At 43.1% G+C, this 12335-nt stretch overlaps 1 long non-coding RNA gene across 6 annotated transcripts; it reads left to right on the forward strand.

The window, feature by feature from the left end:
• The first annotated feature begins 6358 nt into the window (after positions 1-6358).
• Positions 6359-11818, forward strand: LOC109736619 (uncharacterized). 6 transcript variants are annotated; one of them, XR_012204741.1, is made up of 7 exons: positions 6369-6960; positions 7081-7173; positions 9323-9451; positions 9548-9606; positions 10299-10493; positions 10859-11034; positions 11122-11818. It is a non-coding gene; the product is annotated as an uncharacterized lncRNA (long non-coding RNA). The 6 variants fall into 6 exon arrangements; XR_012204742.1 differs by having other exon boundaries at positions 10866-11034; XR_012204740.1 differs by lacking the exon at positions 10299-10493 and having other exon boundaries at positions 6359-6960; positions 10866-11034.
• Positions 11819-12335: the final 517 nt, after the last annotated feature.

Raw genomic sequence — 12335 nt, forward strand, 5'->3', positions numbered from 1 at the left:
GACGGCGGCGGCAGAGTTCGAGCTCGAGCAGAGGAACAGTGGCGCAAGGAGGAAGAAGGGTGGCGGAAAGGCCCGTTGGGCCGGCCTATTTATAAGGGCGAGCTCATAAAGCGGGCGTGAGAATCAAGGAGACCACGCGCGTGGTTATCTCCCCACAAAACGCCTCGATTTTCGGGATGACAGTAAAGGTAAAGATCCGTTGCGAATCTGGCGGAGTAAAAAACGGGCTTAATGGAAGATGACGTCACCGCGGATTACCCGGAGTCCAGAGGATGACGTCATGCCGGGTTATGGCCTTCACACAATTGTAAGCCGGAGGTTTTCTGTCGAAGGAATTGAAGATTGACATGAGCCGGCTCAAATCAATCTGGGGCCTAATGTTGAGGATATAGACCTTAGAGTCACCCGCCAGGAGGGGCCGGGTTACTCATAATGGTCATTGCCAGAGGCCCGGCGCCGAGCTTAAAGACGGTGGGCCAAAGATGGGCTTAAGACCCGAATATGGCTTAAGGCCCGTAGTTACAATCATTATTATGGTAGAACTTGTAGTGTAAGGCAAGAGTAGTCGAGAGTCCGAGCCGGACACTCTTATGAGCCGGCCGGGACTCTGAGAGCTGCAGGGCGTCAGCCTCCCTATATAAAGGGACGACCCGGCAGCGGTTTAGGGGAAGAACAATCTGATCGAAAGCCAGGCATAGCGGTTTAGCTCCCTGGTTATCGAAACCCTAATCAATACCACCTCAAACTGGACATAGGCTTTTACCTTCACCGTAAGGGGCCGAACCAGTATAAACCCTCGTGTTCCTTGTCCCGCATTAACCCCTTCAAGCTTCCTAGCTGCGATGGCTCCACGATTAAGTCCTAGCTCGAGGACATCTGCCGTGACAATTCCACGACAATACCCATAAGTATTGCGTGAGTGTTAGCAATTGTGAAAGACTAAATGATAGTTGAGTATGTGGACTTGCTGAAAAGCTCTTATGTTGACTCTTTCCTATGTTATGATAAGTTGCAATTGCTTCAATGACCAAGATTATAGTTTGTTAGTTTTCAATGAAGTTTGTGATTCATACTTGACATTGTGAATAGATTGTTACTTTAGCATAAGAAGTCATATGACAAATATATATAGGGTGAGTCTATTATGATAACACCCCTTAAGACCTTATTCTGCACATCAACCACGCTTCTTCTGCTAACACTATCGAACTGCCCCGTAGCTACAAACTACACCGCATGTCCGCAACACAATCGAAACGAACTGCGCCTGCATAAAAAAATATCCCACCTTATCTTCTTATCCACCAAATCATCCTCTCCCACGACCTCCATGTCCCCACGAACCCCCGTTTCAGCTCGCCCCCCACTCCCATCACCGCCGCGTCGCCTCCTACCCTCGCACCACCGCCCCGCCTCCAACCCCCGCGCCGCCGCCCCGCCTCCAACCCCCGCGCCGCCGCCCCGCCTCCTTCCCCAGCGTCGCCGCGCCGCCTCCTACCCTCGCGCCGTCGCCTCGCCTCCTACCCCCGCGCCTCCGCCCCACCTCCTTCCCCAGCGCCGCCTCCTACCCTCGCGCCTCCGCCCCTCGTCCTACCCCCGCGCCTCCGCCCTACCTCCTTCCCCAGCGCCGCCGCCCCGCCTTCTTCCCCCGCGCCGCCACGACGCCTCCTTCCCCCGCATCATCGCCGCCAGGATCCACTCCAGCCTTCTCCTACGAGCCCGCCATCAGATCCATCCATGGGGAGGTCTGGGGGTGACCACGCTGGATCAGGCCGGCTCTACCGCCGCCGACGTCACCAGAGGTGCATCAGGCACCCATCCGCACCAAGATCTGCCAAAGATGCCCTAGATACATTGGCCTCCCCCATCCCCCGCCTAACCTATTCTGAGAGCCTGAGCGGAGAGGGATGGCGCTCGGGGCCGCCTCCCTGGTCCTCCTTGTCGTCCTCTCCCATGGTGGTGGCATGGCGTGGCTCTCCGGTGGCCAACTCCATTAATATTTCTTTCTTCTGCCCCTCCCCTATCCCCGTCATCGCCTGCATCGGGGGCTCTGCCATCGCCGGATCCCGGCATCCCCGACCCTGCAGGACGGATAACAGCGTCAACGAACCCTCCCCTAGCCATCTAGAAGGAGGTAGCTGTCCCTTTGTGTGTCATTGCAGTTCACACGGTGGGCGTCCGCAGCACGTTGCTGGCAAGGTGGATCGAATCGCGCCCGTGCAGTCCACTAGGTGGGTGCACGTAGCACGCCGGGACTCCCCTCCACGGTCCACAACATGGGTTTAGCCCATAAAAAGCGTGCAGCTCTGCCCACGGGCCGATGCAGTAGGCGACGATGAGCATGTATCACTTTACTCTATCAGCGTGCGGTTTTAGTGTTTTCTGCTACAATTCACTACTCTCATTCGTATCACTTTATTCTTTTTTTGGATGGGAATCTTCGCTGCACTGAATTTTTCTATCTGTTGTTCTTGTGATTCAGTTTACCAGTTTTTATTGGAGATGGGGGGGCAAAAAAGAGAGAAAAATGAGTCTCGAGCACATACTGTGTGAGCAGTTCGGTTCGCCGGCGATTTGCAGTATGTTGCTATCTCACAACACAGACGCCAAACGGTCGCGTGGGGAGGACGGCCACACACCATGAGGAGGTGGTGTTTGTAAACAATCCAGAGATCCAATTCATTTTTGACAAATTTGTTTGAGGCTTGTTACGTAAACTGCAGAAGCTTGTTTGTAAAGTAGTTACCCTAATGCAGTTCGTTGTAAATCCTGAAGTGGCTCATTTTGTAGGCAAGTAAGAGGAAAAAAATTCCATGGAGAGGTTCACTTATTTTTCACATGTGGTTTGCTTATGGACTGAAAAACACAAAATAGGTAAAGAAAGTGTAGAAAACATGTAGTTAACTTCGCCTCGTGACTCATTAACAGCACTTGTAGTGCGTTTGGTCCCCGAATGTGGTTCACTTTTGAGAGTGATGCTGTTCACTTGCGCCCAACATGAGAAGTGTGAAAAATTTAGCGAAACAACAAGATAGTAATGTGGTTCACTTCGATATATGTCACGGTTCACTTGCCTCATCTCTGCGGTCCGCTCTCGTTCATAAAAAAAAGTTGGAAAAAAGACAACAGAAACTTTTGCGAGAAAGTTTATGTCCGACAAAAAGAAATGATGAAGTTCACTTGACTGCCTGCTGCAGTTTTCCGTTTGAAGAAGTACGTTCTTCTGTCCGATGAAAGGTCCACTCGCTTGGTCAGCGCGCGTAAAAAATTATTAAGTATGAAAAAAATACAACAAAAACTCATGCGGTTCACTTTTGATAGTGTTGCGGTTCATTTTCGGGAGTGTTGCGGTCCACTCTCGTTCATAAAAAAGTTGAAAAAAAGACAACAAAAACTTTTGCGAGAAAGTTTATGTCCGACAGAAAGAAATCATGAAGTTCACTCGACTGCCTGCTGCAGTGCGGTTTTCCGTTTGAAGCAGTGCGTTCTTCTGTCCGATGAAAGGTCCACTCGCTTGGTCAACGCGCGTAAAAAGTTAGTAAGTATGAAAAAAAATACAACAAAAACTCACGAGGTTCACTTTTGATAGTGTTGGGGTTCATTTTCAGGAGTGTTGCGGTCCACTCTCATTAAAAAATTTGAAAAAAAGACAACAAAAACTTTTGCGAGAAAGTTTATGTCCGACAAAAAGAAATCATGAAGTTCACTTGACTGCCTGCTGTAGTCCGGTTTTCCGTTTGAAGCAATGTGTTCTTCTGTCCGATGAAAGGTCCACTCGCTTGGTCAACGCGCGTAAAAATTAATAAGTATGAAAAAGATACAACAAAAACTCATGAGGTTCACTTTTCATAGTGTTGCGGTTCATTTTCGGGAGTGTTGCGGTGCACTCTCGTTCAAAAAAAGTTGAAAAAAAGACAACAAAAACTTCTGCGAGAAAGTTTATGTCCGACAAAAAGAAATCATGAAGTTCACTTGACTGCCTGCTGCAGTGCGGTTTTCCGTTTGAAGCAGTGCGTTCTTCTGTCCGATGAAGTACACACGATGATTTTGGTCTCGCGAAAAACAGAGTGTCCGCTTTTCGGTAATTTAAAACTGCTCTTAAACGTTAAGGAATTAGAGAGAGTATTCTACATGAAAAACTTGCATCTCATCTATATCTTTCCAACGGCATATCATTTGAATCATTTCGACAACCGGTTTGTAAAATTTTCACGAAAAACGGCCGCTGCCACTCGTTGTCCGCCGCACGATTTTCAAAATTAACTTAAAACTGTAAGGAATCTCAAATCCATTTCTACATATGAAAGTTGCGCCTTGTCCATAGCTTTCCAATGAAGTATTACATGCCTCGTTTCGACAAACGGTTCAATAACTAGAGCGAAAACAGTACCGATAATTGCAAAAATTTCAAAAAAGCAGTATTCCGCGATTTAGTAAATTTGAAACTGCTCTTAAACCGTAACGAATTAGAGAAACTAATAGATATGAAAAAGATGCGCCTCGACGATATCTTTCCAACGGCGTATCATTTGCTTTATTCCGATGAGCGGTTTAGAAAATATCACGAAAAAACGCTCCATTTTTGAAACTGCTCTTAAACCGAGAGGAATCTCGAAAAGTGTTCAACATGGCAAAGTTGCGCCTAATCAATAGCTTTCGTTTGGATTTTTTTTTTCTAATTCCTTACGGTTTAAACTCGAATTCGAATACGGTCAAATTTGATTTGGAACGCGATTTTTTTAAGTTTGTCAAAATGGGGTAAATAATATACCGATGGAAAGATATCAAAAATGCGAAAGTTTGTCATGTTGAATATTTTCTCAAATTCGCAACCGTTGAAGAGTAATTTTGAATACGGTGAGACCCATCGTGTTGTTTTTTTGGTTGAAACACAGAGTACTCGTACTGATCTATTTGTTTGTTTGAACTGAGGTATTTTTCACAGTAGTTTTGAATGGTTCCGAGAAAAGGGTACTTGAACGGATGTCTATATTGTTTTGTACTGAGCGTGTTTTTTAAAGAGTTCAATTTTTTTTGCAATTATGTTTTGGACTTCTCTCGTTCTGCGACTTGAACTTTTACCATTTGAAATTTCATGTTTTTTTTTGTTTGAGCTTTTTCCCAAACTTATCTGGGATGTCATGTTTGAACTTACAATTTTTTTATTTGTGAACTTGTAGTTTTTTCCATTTATTAAGTTGCTTTTTTTCCTTCAAACTTTTATTGCTATCAAATTTGTTTGCAAATTTATTGCGCTTCGAGTCAAAATTGATGCAAAAAAAATCCGTCAAACTGCTACTAAATTACCGAATTTGTTTGTAATGAGATATTTTTCACGGTCTGAAATGATTAGGGGTTGAGCACTTAAACGTACTGATCTATGTGTTTGTTTGTACTGAGATATTTTTCAGAGTACACATGTTTAGGAGTCCAGCACTTGAACTTATAGAAGTGAACTTTTTGGTTTTAATCTAGAATGTGTTTAGACGTGTCATCATCACCGAATTTGCATGCGTTATATAGTTGAATATGCTGAATTTATTTCCCAAAAAATGTTTTCTGTTTTGTTTTTCTTAGAACTTCCTTTAATTTCATAGACGAACTAACCACGTTTAATTTTTGGAACTTATATGCTAGTAATACATGAACTTTCCATACACGATCGGAAGTATATACAGTTGCTTTTAGGAAATAACTTGAGTAGCAGATATATCAAAAATGGAATGGCAACACATACAAGAAACACAGTTGTCTACATTTGTCCATAGTACAAAATCCAATACTGGCAACAATTGAAACAGAAATTACACCCTTTCATCTAGAACTTGCTCTACGACAGCCCTCCAACTTTTGCGTATGACCTTGAGTAGTAGATTAAGTGCACTTTTCCCATACATATTCCTTATGAGTGGTCCTTCTCCAGCAGCATGTATTTGGTCTCGGTGGGTGGGGAGCCTTCCATTCCTGCAACCAAAAAATTCACCGTTGATTTTCTCTAAACAGATACCAAATCATCAAAAGATTGCAAACTCGGACTTGTACTCTTGGTAAAAAGGTACACCATGTACTGGATTGTGGATTGCATTGACGACAAATCATTATTTGCCACGGAGGGAGTGAGCTAACAATTAAACATATAAACCTTGCTAGGTTACCGCCTAGCGAGGGCACTTGCATCCCGCAGTGATTTTCGCTCGCTCCATCTCCAACGACCGTACGTTTTTACAATGCTGGCAAAAATCCCTTCGTCCATTCAACTGCACGTTGTGCTTTCCTGCTTCAATGAATGATGGGCGGGCCTCCTTCGCTCACGGGCCCAGCTTTGCATTGTACCTTGCGTGAGTCTTCGGCGAAAAAAGGGATGGACTGCAAAGGACGTGCGAGGCGTGCGGTGAAAACCCTAACCACCAATCCCCTTGTCTCCTCGAGCCTCGCGTGCCCCTCCCCTTCCCATTCGCCTCTCCCCTACCCAAACGCACTCCAGTGCCGCCGTGCTCCTCCGTGCACCTCCTCCACTTCGATTTCTTCCTCCTTTGCCAGCATGTGGCCACCACTGCCTCCCATCCAGCTGCACCGCCGTCCATCTCTCTACATGTTTCTTGATCCGCTGCTGCCGCGCGCTGTTCTTCTGGATCGGACGGAGGTCGCCGCCATAGGAGAGCCGGGGCGTCGTCGTCTTCATGTGAGTCTGGATCAGGGGAGGATGAGGATCCGGCACAGGTCACCACCATAGGAGGGCAGGGTCGGCGTGGTCTTCGTGTTGGGCGCGGAGCAGGGGAGGATGTGGAGGATGGTTGTGACGGAAGGAGCGGCGAGATCTTAGGTTGCACATGTGCGGCTGCGGTATCATCTTCCTCCCAGTTATTACTCCTTGATCTATGTTTTTGCTAAACACCTCTGTGCGGATAGAGAGAAAAAGAGAAGGGATGAATCTTGAGGAAGAGTATGGTGAAGAACAAGGTGATCTCTCTCTCAACGCACTCATGTTCAATTGTTCTGCAGGAGGCTATGCTATTTTGTGTGCAAGAGAGTAGCGATAGTTAGAATCTTACATTCTTTATGTTTCTGGATTTGATGCAGATTCGAGGATGTAAATCTACCTGATATATTGTTCACCGGGATTGATTATTGTAGTGATATATCTGAGAATTTTAATGATCTATCTGGTAGCAGGTACTGTACTCACCACAATTATTTTTGTGTGTGCTTCAGCTCATTCAATTGCATGTTAATTTCCTAACAAACCTTCTGCTGCTACAGTTTTCTTGTACAATACATACAAATTACTGATTTTTGTGGAATCTTATTCCTTTTGTGGTTAATTTATAGTGTTGTCGTGTTCCTCTACAAGAACATGCGCTTGCTTAACGAGTGCACTAAGATTGCTCATGAATTACACTTCAGGCTTATATATGCATCATAAGGAATCTTTGATAGTTTCTACAAAATTAATCAGGGGTCTGATGTTTACATTATAGTGTTGTCGTACAACTTCAAATACTATGGATCTATGTAGGCTAACTGGTTAATTCCATAGTGAATAATCAACCAAGAAATAGGTTGTAGTGCTGATTCGTTCACTCTTTGGATTTACTATCGTACCTATATGCGTACGATTCCTTTTAGCTGATGTTGTCTGCTCATACTGACAAAAGGCGCGTTGACAAATTATTGCAGGGCAGTAGAGAAAAATGTTTCTATGAACGTGCCAATATTGACAGATTTAACTACATGAATTGCATTGTTATTCTACGGCGCACTGTTCTTTCTAATGAATTATTTGCTGCAATTTGTATGTTCTGCAGCCTCCATGGTCAAGTCCTCCCTTTCTTTAGGCTAGCCAGAGGTCTTAACTATTGCAGTTTGTATGTTCTGCAGTGGTGAAGTCCTCCCTTTGTTCAAGCTGGGAGGTCTTAGCTCTTGTAGTTTGTATGTTCTGCAGCATCCATGGTCATATCCCCCCTTTCTTCATGCTGGGCAGAAGTTTTAATTGCACGTACCTATGTGCTAATGCACCTATAAGCCTCGTTAAACTATGTCCAAATCTAACAAATATTGCAGTTTAACCTCACCATAATAATTGACAAAAACAATTGTGGCCTTCAAGGGACACTTATTACTACAGTTTTGTTGTGATCTTTGCTTGAAAAGGGGAAAAGGCCTACATATTAAAGAGTCAGGCCAAAGGCTGATCTGTTGTGTTTCTATGGATTCCTAAAATTTATTGACCTAACAATAGAACTATGTCATGCAATCTTCTGTAGTTTACTACATCTTAGCAGCCTCTTTCCGTGTACAAATGTTGTGAGTCTGTTAGAGATATCCACTTAGTGCAAAAGCCTAGTGACTTTTCTTTTGCGTTGCATACTTCTGAATAACATAGTGGCTCTTGTAGCTTTTGTACCTCATTTTTTTTGTAAATATGCCCCCCCCCCCCCAACCCCCGCGACTGAATCCTATATGACAACAGTCATGTATTTTTGCAAGAAAGTTCATGTAGAAAATGACCCGATTTTCTGTCTTTTATATTAAAATCAAACATATAGTAATTCAAGAAAATTCCTGCCCCAAATAAAAAGTTTTCTGTTTGTAAATTGCTACTTATCAGAATGATCAATGATGTACCTTTAATTATTCATTTGTGCTATGCACACATGCATGTCAGCCTCTGGAACACAATTCTATCTTTTACGTACATAAGATATTCCACCATTGATGCTCTAAAAGAGTACGATTGGTAGCCGACTAACTTATATAACATGCACACATTACTCTATTTTTCTAATGAGTGTATGTGAATGCATACAAATAGTTGAGGAGCAATTGTTATCCTCTATTTCTTTAGTGAGTATATGTGGATGCGTAGAAACAGTTCTCTGTTTTTTTCATGGATATATGTTGATGCATGGAAAAATGTATATGGTGCGTTTCATTTCTTCTCATCCTGATCTAACCAAACTGACCCTGTGGATTTGAGATTGCCGTGCCTGTCAGGTTTGGACATGTCCTTATTTGTACTGAATCACTAAACTAATCTGTATAAATAAAATAGACCCTCCCTCCTTTCCAACAACTTATTTATTATTAGAGCGAGCAACGACATGTTATCATACTAGGTTTCTTGTGAGCAGTGCTTCAGTTTAGATTGACATATACTCTTTGGTAGCATTTTGCCTACCTCTTGCCTATTTCTCATAGATAGGTGGTTTGCTTTGGAGAGGGATTAGATAAGGCCTATGATTCTTAAGTAAGAGTGATAAGCAAGTCCTGCACTTTTATTTACTATTAATCACCAACTGAATTTCGGATAACGGCATTTCAGGGCTGATACGATCAATAACTATTACCTTTGGTGTGCTTTCTCGATGGACTAATCTGAAGATACTGGCTAGCTTGCACCACCGCGTCATACAGTCTAGAAGCAAGGGCAAGGATTATAGGGAAAATAAAGGTTCAATGCTCCCAATATATTTTACTTTTTTGGTGAAGTTTTGGTGCTTGCGCAAGAAAGTTATATCATCATTATACCTATCGCTCTTTTTTCCAGGAAATTCGTCACCCGGAGGAAATGCCAACCAATACATTTTTGTACTTCCTTTCTTAGAGGTAAAATTATTACTATTTATCGAAAGCGTTTTTGCTGCGTGTTCCCCTTTCTTAATCTTCTATTTGTTCAAATGTACATAACCGAGCTTATAATCCTTATTATACAATGAATCTCACCATTCTACCATTTTATTGAAAATTTATACCTGCATAGTTCCGTTTTTCATATGGGTAATCTTCTGTTGCCCTGATTTGGTGTGCATATAGCATGGGACATTATAGGCTTATTTGTTTTATCTTCGTTCATGCACTAATGCATAAATCTTTTGGTTATGCCCTTATTATTTGGTCTAGAGGTATGCAATGACAACCATGGCTTTAGTATTCAGGTGAGTTTCATTTATAGACTGAAGAATCCTTGGCATATTATCCAAACTCTTTCATCCTAGATATTATGTCTGCCCAGTTAAGTACCTTATACCAGTGCCTTAATTAGCCTCTTCCGGCTATTGACTGTATGAATTGTTCTATTAGGACTCAGTTTTTCAAAGTTATTAGGATGTGGGCATGTTTTTACTTTAGTTTGTATAGTTTTGTGTTCTTTTGGCTTCAGGTTACTGCTGCACAGAAAGTACAGCTAACTCAGATGATGCATGGAAAAAACTGCAGATCTAGCATAGTTTTTGTATTCAGATTTTGTAACTAATTGTGTGATGACCTTATGTTAAAATGCTTATTTGTTCTCCAACTAGGCCAACAACGACTGCTAGCAATGATATATACATATCAACAATTCTAAGGAAGTGCATGTGTCCGGATGCATATCATGATATATATATATGTGTGTGTGCTTGAGCATGTGACTAGAGGAGATTCAGGAAGGGATGAACTCAAAATGATCTGTGATTTAATTGGAAAATACTCTTCAGCATTTGAAACATCTAAAGGTGATCACTTATGTTATACAATATACCTAGCTCGATGATTGGAGCAGTCCCAGCCACTAATTAGTGCTAATTAGTACTCGAGTGTTAAATCACTCAGAGTATCAACACTCCCTCGAGACTTGGCTATTAGCATAGTAGTGCTAGGTCCTTGGAATTCGTTCTTACTCTCTATTTTCTTGAGTCTTTGGTTTCTCTTTATTCACTCATCGCTTTCTATTTTCATTATCACTCTATGTTCATTTGGTATCTTGGTTTCTCTTTGTTTAGTCTCCGCCTTCTTTCTCCGGTACCTTTTTTTCATTTGTATGTCTAAGTTAAGAATGAGAGGCTAGATAAACAAACAGGAAAATGCTCACTTCGTTCAGGCCTTAGGGATGCATTCTATTACTGTCCATCAACAAGTTCAACTCCGACAATGGTTCACCAATAATGTGGGCCGATGCACCACGTCAGCAACCTCGACGAACTGACAGGCCATTTTCCAACTGGGCCTATTGTAAATGACGAGATCATGAGGATGTAATCAGTAATTTTTCTCCTGGTATAGTTATTTAGTGAAGTTATAAGTTTATCCTTTTGGAGTTTACTTCTACGAGTGCTCACTCCCTGCATCTTGTTCTATTTTCAGAAAATGAAGATGTACTTCGTCGTGCCACTAATCTCAGCAAAAGAGTATATTATGGTGCCCTCGTGCCACAGTGGAATTGAATCACAAAAAATTCTACAGATTTATCAAATCACGAAGGAGGTTAGTTTTTACCTGAGCAGCAACGGCGACCGCCATGGTCTTGCTGGAGCCTCGCTTGTAGTGGAAAGTCACCAGCTTCAGGGAGTGCCGGCACAGCCAGAACAGACGCCACCTTCGGTGGGGAGTGATAACAGCAACTGCAAGGATTTGGCTCGCTGATACAAGCAACAGCGGCGCCATACCCCCATCTGTAGCTCCGAGCTGTAGCAGGAGCTGCCGGTCCACCGAGATGTGGATGGAGCCGGCGAGCCGCTGTGCCTCCAAGCTGTCAGGCCACCAAGATGCAGATGGAGCCCCAGTGCCTCCGAGCTACAGCGAGAGCCGCTCCGCCGCCAAGCTGCAGCCTGAGCCACCGCGAAGATGGAGCCGTGCTTTCTCTCCGGTACGAGTACAATGGGGAAAGGGGAACGAATCCAATGAATTGGTCGATGGAACCAAGACCAGCAGTCAGCCATGTGGCGATCTCTGTGTTATATCCGCCACGCGTGTGTATAGGTGTGCAGAGTGTGTGTGGTTTTTGTCACAGTGGCACAGTTGTGAATTTATCTTGGTGCTAATTTGTAGCATTGTTATGATCTGTGATGTTTTGTCTGATTAATTTCCACTATTCTTAGAATATAAGAGCATCGACAGCCGCAAGTATCAAAATATGGCCCCAATCGCCTGCGGACGCTCCCGTGCGTCCGCGGACAGAGCACACAAAAAATTGTATTCATGACCAGATACCTTATTTACAAATCATCAAATCCATACAATTATGTGCAACTAAATTACTTTAATTTTTTGTCGGCAACAGTCCTTATTGTTTCGGTCGTGTCCATGTCTAGCTTCTAGCTACGCCCTCGTAGTGGAAGTATAATCGGTAGAGTAGGGCATGTGTGACACCCAAAATTTTTGGCCTTATTTTGTTTATTAAAATATTGCCAGGAAATAAAACTTTTCCAATTTGTCAAGTTTTACCTTTTGTGATTTTGGATTTTTGCCTCTAGTGGGAGAAACCTTCAAGGGTATTGTTGGACTTGATTTCTCTCCATAATAAAACCTTTATTTATCAGTGGATTCAAATGTTGCAAGATTTATTTATTCAAAAAGCT

Source organism: Aegilops tauschii, chromosome 3, assembly GCF_002575655.3.
Source record: "Aegilops tauschii subsp. strangulata cultivar AL8/78 chromosome 3, Aet v6.0, whole genome shotgun sequence".
Taxonomy (NCBI): domain Eukaryota; kingdom Viridiplantae; phylum Streptophyta; class Magnoliopsida; order Poales; family Poaceae; genus Aegilops; species Aegilops tauschii.